Consider the following 7,085-nt stretch of genomic DNA (forward strand, 5'->3'; position numbering starts at 1 on the left):
TGGCACTGACCTTCCCTCCATCCAGGACCTGTACTGGTCCAGGGTCAGGAAGCGGGCCAGGAAAATCTCCACAGTCCCCTCACACCCTGGTCACAATCTGTTCAGACTCCTCCCCTCAGGCTGGCGTTACAGAGCACTGTACTGTAGTGGAAATTTTCTAAGTACTGACCATCATAACAAAATATTGATGAAATGAACGAGTTTTGTGGCAGATAATGTGTTATTTAGAAGCTGTGTTTCGGTGCCCCATTCACTCCCGTAGTGGAAAAATTCTTAAGCGCTGACTGTCATGCTTTTGCTCACACAAGACAAAACATATCTGCACCTGCTCAGCCGTCTCTGTGAGAACCTTCTCAAGGTCCCACTGTTGTTGAGCAAACTAATAGAGACAAAACATTGTACGAGAGGAACAAGAACCAATGAGCAGAAAGTAATTGTACAACGCCTTGTTTCAAATATAAAAACTGTCTGCAAAACTAAAACTGCAGAAGAGAATCTGCGGAGTTTTCACAGATGATTCTTCCCCCTTCATGAACGGTATACCTTTGTTTTTTGCAATAAAACTCACAAAGACAAAACCTTTGTTTTGAGATCTTTTTATTCAAAGTAAGGGAAAAAATCCACAACAGTATGCCAAAACAACCCGTCACAAGGACAGTTTCTTCCCCCCGGTTGTCGCTCTGATGAACTCTGAGCAGTCACAGAGTGTGAGACCATTCACATCAGCACACGAACAATAACTCTGCATTAACTGTACATAGTCACTGTACAAAACCCTGATTTGCTGTATATATCTGCTCTTATCCTATATTTTATGTGTACAGATTGAGATTTTTTATTTTTTTCACTTATTTAAGTTCCGTATGTTTCTGAGAGCAAAGTTACCAGAGTCAGATTCCTTGTATGTGCACACATACTTGGCCATTAAAGCTGATTCTGATTCTGATTGTATGTTTGGATTCTTGGATTCTACCTGGAGCTGAAGGGTTGGAACAAGGGAGCATTGGGTCAGTCATCTGCACTAAGGCCAGGTCTGAGCACGTACCTAAAGTAGGCCACTTGCAATCGGATAGCCCAGATAGGATCTTAATTGCAAGGTCTGCATAGGTCCTAGAAGTGGAGATTGACTGTTACTCAACAAAGATAATGAAACTACTTTATGACACCACATTGCTATGGTAAAACTAGATCATCACGTGAAGGACAGCTGGCACTGAACTGCTATAAACAAGATTTATAAGTTTAAAAAAGTCACATTAAAACAAATAAAAGCACAGAGATCGTCACAAGACTTGAGCAATGAAGTGATTTTTACAATGTCACAGTCATCAAGTTGACCCCTGCATTATGGCAGTAAACTGGCTTCTGATGGACTATTTTTTATTTTCATGCTTCCCTGCTATTCCCAACCACCCCAGTCACCACCATCATGATCAATTAATTACTGAATAAAACTACTTGATTGAGAGGTGCCACAGTGTACTAACCTACGAGGTCAAAATGCAATTTTGTATATCATTTTTTATCATATTCATGGGTTTCACCAGGTCCCTTTCCACAGGTGTTTAAAATCAAGCACCTAGATTATGAATGTAGACTGCATGGTGCTTGATTAAAACACCTGTGGAAAGGGACCTGATGAAACCCATGAATTGCATATAAACATATCGTTGTGTGTGTGTGTGTGTGTGTGTGTTTTACATAAAAACGCAGTTATACCCATTGAACCACTGCTGCTAAAGCCAACAACCCTAACAGTAGGTCAGCACAGTAGCGGTACCTGCCGCCTCAGAGTCTAGTGAGATTTACATACTGTAATTTCTATTTGACTGACCTTTACTTTTAAGAAATATAATTTGAAGTGTTTTCATTAGAGATTGAGTATAGTAATTTAACCTCAACAAGTCAAATGTGCAAGAAATATTTATTTATTACACAGTTTCACCAAGAGCCTCATACCAAAAGCTGCTGTTAGACGTAGGGGTTTCATCATAACATATGCAAATGGGGACACTTTGGTGCCAAACAGTTTTCTTTCTTTCTTCCCAGACCGCACGAACATTGACAAACAAATATAGCATACCGTCCAATCCTGACCAGTACTTAATACTGCACATTTTCTGTATCTATAATACTGACAGTAATACAGCTTTGACCTGTTGCCAGCAATTTATTGCATTTTTCATTCACAGTAATCTACTGTAATTATACTGTAATGCAATTTACAGTATATAAAACTGTTCCGCATTTGGGTGGTGGCTAACAGGCTGTTGGCTGTTTACCACCCTCAGTCTGAAGTGTTCCAGTGAAACTGACCTTAGGACTTCATTGTAGCCTATATAGCTGGTGGCTAACCTCTTTAAAAAGTACACTAACTGAAAACTTGTATTTGGTCAAAACAAACCTTTAATTCCCAGAGATGTGAAATTATTCTAGTCTCACTCTGTTATGACCGGCCTAGGGTAAACCATTACATGACATATAGGACCAGAGCTCAGTGAACAGGAATTAGTTAGCACTGTGCACTGAGTCAATGATTATTCTGAACACTGCAGTCCAGAATACGTTTGTGAACACTGAGGATGACGTGGAGGTTAGATAAGTGAGCTAAAGACACAGAAAGGGGGTGGCCTTCAACCTGCAAGTCAAGAGCCTCATTCAGTCCTTGATGTAGCTAGAAAATCACTATCTCAGCTATCGAGCTAGCAGTCTGGACCATCTGTCACTCAGGCCGTACGACTCTACAACGCCTCCCCTGTAGTAATGTTGTCTAAAGACAAGAGCTGCTGATCTGTGATGTGAAGTGTCTGTGAACACATCTCACTATAATACTATCCTGAATTATTTCCATGATACACTGCCTGGCCAAAAAAATAAATAAATAAACAAAAGCCGTCACAAAAAAAAAGGTCACACACTCTAATATTTTGTTGGACCTCCTTTATCTTTAGCTTTGATTACAGTACACATTCTCTGGCATTGTTTCAACAATCTTCTCCAATGTCACCAGATTTATTTCCATCCAGTGTTGCATTCATTTTTCACCAAGATCTTGTATTGATGATGGGAGAGTCTGACCACTGCACAAAGCCTTCTCCAGCACATCCCAAAGATTCTCAATGGGGTTAGTCTGGACTCTGTGGTGGTCAATCCATGTGTGAAAATGATGTCTCATGCTCCCTGAACCACTCTTTCACAATCTGAGCCCCATGAATCCTGGCACTGTCATCTTGGAATATGATCCATTGATGGAATAACCTGGTCATTCAGTATATTCAGGTAGTCAGCTGACCTCATTCTTTGGACACATAATGTTGCTGAACCTAGACCTGAGCAACTGCAGCAACCCCAGATCATAGCACTGCCCCCACAGGCTTGTACAGTAGGCACTAGGCATGATGGGTGCATCACTTCATCTGACTCTCTTCTTACCCTGATGCCCCCATCACTCTGGAACAGGGTAAATCTGGACTCATCAGACCACATGACCTTCTTCCATTCCTCCAGAGTCCAATCTTTATGCTCCCTAGCAGATTGAAGCCTTTTTTTCCAGTTAGCCTCACTGATTAGTGGTTTTCTTAAGGCTACACAGCTGTTCAGTCCCAATCCCTTGAGTTCCCTTCACATTGTACGTGTGGAAATGTTCTTACTTTCACTATTAAACATAGTTTTACTGTTGTCTTTCTTTGATTTGATTTCACCAAACGTTTAAGTGATCGCTGATCACAATCAATCAGGATTTTTTTTCCAATTTTTTTAGTTTTTAATAATGCATTGGACAGTTTTTAGTAGTTTCTACAATCTCCTTAGATGTTTTCTCTGCTTGATGCATGCCAATGATTTGACCCTTCTCAAACAGACTAACATCTTTTCCACGACCACAGGATGTGTCTTTAGACATGGTTGTTGAAGAAATGAGAAGCTACTCATTGCATCAGTTGGGGTTAAATAACTTGTTGCCAGCTGAAAGATAATCACCCATGCAGTAATTATCCAATTGGAGGTTTATATGTATTTGCTAAGTTAAATCCAGGTGGAGACGTTTTTTTGGCCAGGCAGTGTATATTACAGCCATTTTACAGTAAGTTTACAGCAGTAAGACTAAAATATATTTCAAAATATTTCCGCTAAGTCAAAATTACCCAAAATGAATGTGGTATTGCACTGTTTTTTTACAGTACTGTACCTCTAAATCCACAATTTCACAAGTCTTCCGGTCTCTACTTAGTTCTCCCTCTCCAACTACAGGATGTCCCTGATGAAAGTTTCATTTCTCATGAAATGTTTTGCAACTTGTCTTTTAAGGAGGGGGATGGGCCCTTAGATTGAAAACTTTTATTGTACCCTAGCACAGAGTAAATGCCAATTGAATTGCTGTATGACAACTGAAGAAATATGTGGTGGGTGAGAGCAGGTGCTGTATGTTATCTGGCAGCCTGGCAACTCTTAAAGTAGGAAATATACATTCCTGAGTGCAAGCATGACTTAACATATAACGTACAATGAGAGGAAAAACTGGTTTGACGAGGGCACATCAGCACATCAGCTCAGTCAATCTTGTTTTCCTCTCTTTTTAAAATATTTAAAAGCCGTGACTAAGTTACATGTTACACAGAAATCACACCCTCTGACATTTGTTGAATCTGTAAGTTTCATTTTGTGTCATCCATATTTGACTGTTGTGGAGGGTCTTTGCTGAATTTTGTCAAACAAGATTTTCCTGCCAATATTATATTCAAATCTAAAGCAATTGGTGCAAAGAGGAATACAGGACAGTAAGAGTGAATAGCAGTCCAATAATTAGGGGTCCATGCAAACGATGTTGCAGGATCCCTATTGATTTTGTTGCGATTTTATTGTTGTTATTATAATGATTTCTCTTTTTGTCTGCCCAGGACAAACTGCAAAGGCAAAAGGCATCAAACCTGGTACCTTGGTAGAAGTCCTAGCATTTCACTTTTCCAAGGTGTCAATACACATGCCTACAGCTAGGTGGCGCTATAATAGGCCAATTTACCTTTTGCCTCATATTTCAAGAACTGTGTGCCCTAGAAACAAAATTTATTCTCCCTCTGATTCCTTATATAGCCCTGGTTCTAATGGACTAGGCCACGCCCATTTCCGTTTGCCATTTTTTCCGCCATTTTGAAAAAATTACACCTCAAAGCAAAATCAACTCCTCCTAGCCCGTTCATCCAATTCTCACCAAACTTGCCATTTACAGCATGGCGCAGTATAACTTCAAAGCTAATATTTTGTGAAGTATACACCCAAACTTTATCAAACTTCAGATCATTGATGATAATATGATTCTGTACAAGTAATCTAACTTTTGTGACCCTTGGTCTCTAGGGGGCGCTACAAAGGCAACTAAAGATTCAATATCTCATGGCATTCACAGTCTGTAACATATTGTGTAGACGCCCATCAAGTTGCGTGACATTACGTCTACAGGGGGCGCTACAGGTGACACTGAAACATTTCACATGACTTTAAGGCCTATAACTTTTGGAGTATTCACCCAATCCTTATTAAGCTTAGCAGCCATCATTTTAATATGCTTGTGTACAATCATGTCAAGTTTCGTGAAGTTCAGCCTGTAGGGGGCGCTACAACGACTACATGTTTATATCTCACACACCACCACAGTAAACTGCTTGACACTTGACAACAGCAATCTGTGGATGACTCCTTACAAGCCCACCAAGTTTCGTGCAATACGCTCTATAGGGGACGCTACTGGTGGCTTGTGCCTCTGCGTCCCGCTTGCGGACGACTTGGCCACGGCACGGACCCCTTTATGAACGCTTGCCTCCCTCCTACCGAGGGATTGTCAAAACTCTTGCCAAGCATTTTTAGGGTCCCACTGTAACCGGATCATTCTTTACACCAGAAATAATTGTTCCTTTTGTAGCATAAAACTACAAGTCAGTTGTCAAACTCTGGTCTTAGACAAGGTCTTAAAGGGGGAGTCTAGTAGTTATAAACCTGCAGTTCAGTTCTCTTAAACAGACTGTGACAGCAGCTATATAAAGTCTTGGCTGTGAAGTAATCTGCGTGCCCCAGAGTCTGAGAAAATTACCAGGCAGTGGGAGAGTCTTACAGTGAACCAAGGTCATGACATCACATCGAGGCCACACTAACTCAGCGATCTCTTTGTGATATCTTTTCCTGAGGTTTGCTGTCGATATTTCAAGACAAATCAGCAAATCTGGAGCCTGTCCCAGCTGTCATTGGTCTAGAGGTGGGGTCCACCCTGGACAGGTCTCCAGTCTATCGCAGGGCTAACACAGAGAGACACTCACACCTACGGCCAATTTAGAATCACCAATGAACCTAACCAGCATGTCTTTGGACGCTGGGAGGAAGCTGGAGAACCTGGAGAGAACCCACGCAGACACAGGGAGAACATGTAAACTATACACAGAAAGGAACCAGTTGGCCTGGATTAGAACCCAGAACCTTCTGGCTGTGAGGCATCACAAACACACTTGTCCTTTTTAATGTGTCTTGCAAGTCCCCAGTGTTTCTGATGATACTGCATTGCCAGCGTACTCTATCTATCCGTCCATTTTCAGCAGGCCGAAGTAACAGTAGGCAACACAAGTCCAGATGTCCCGGTGTTCCTTTAAATTATTAGTTTCATCCATTCACAAAACTTTCACTTGGAGATGAGCCAAAGAAAAGCTCAGGCTCAGATGTGCGTCCACTTCCTGAAAAGTACATGGTTCACAAAGGTAGAGGCTTTAATGGTTCAGTGCATCTGTGACAGCTAGTTACCATGGTATCAACCATCATCAAGTTAGAAGTTAGCTGTAATTGCACGTGTTATAACATTGTTAGAGTCCAGTAACAGAGACGGCGACACATTCATTGTTTTGCTTTGGTTTTTATTTTATTTCCTTCTTTTGTTTCTGTTGTTTTTCTATTAAAACTATGAAAACTATCCGGAGACAGGCGCAGCTTCGGGCTCAAACACATCTCTGCTGTTACTCTACGAGCTGCTGGTCGTATCGCACAGAAACACACACAAAAACACATCACTGCGCTTCCGACAAGAGGAAAGACGTCGCCCATGCGTATCA

The sequence above is a fragment of the Chelon labrosus genome, assembly GCF_963514085.1.
Source record: "Chelon labrosus genome assembly, chromosome: 4".
NCBI lineage: Eukaryota > Metazoa > Chordata > Actinopteri > Mugiliformes > Mugilidae > Chelon > Chelon labrosus.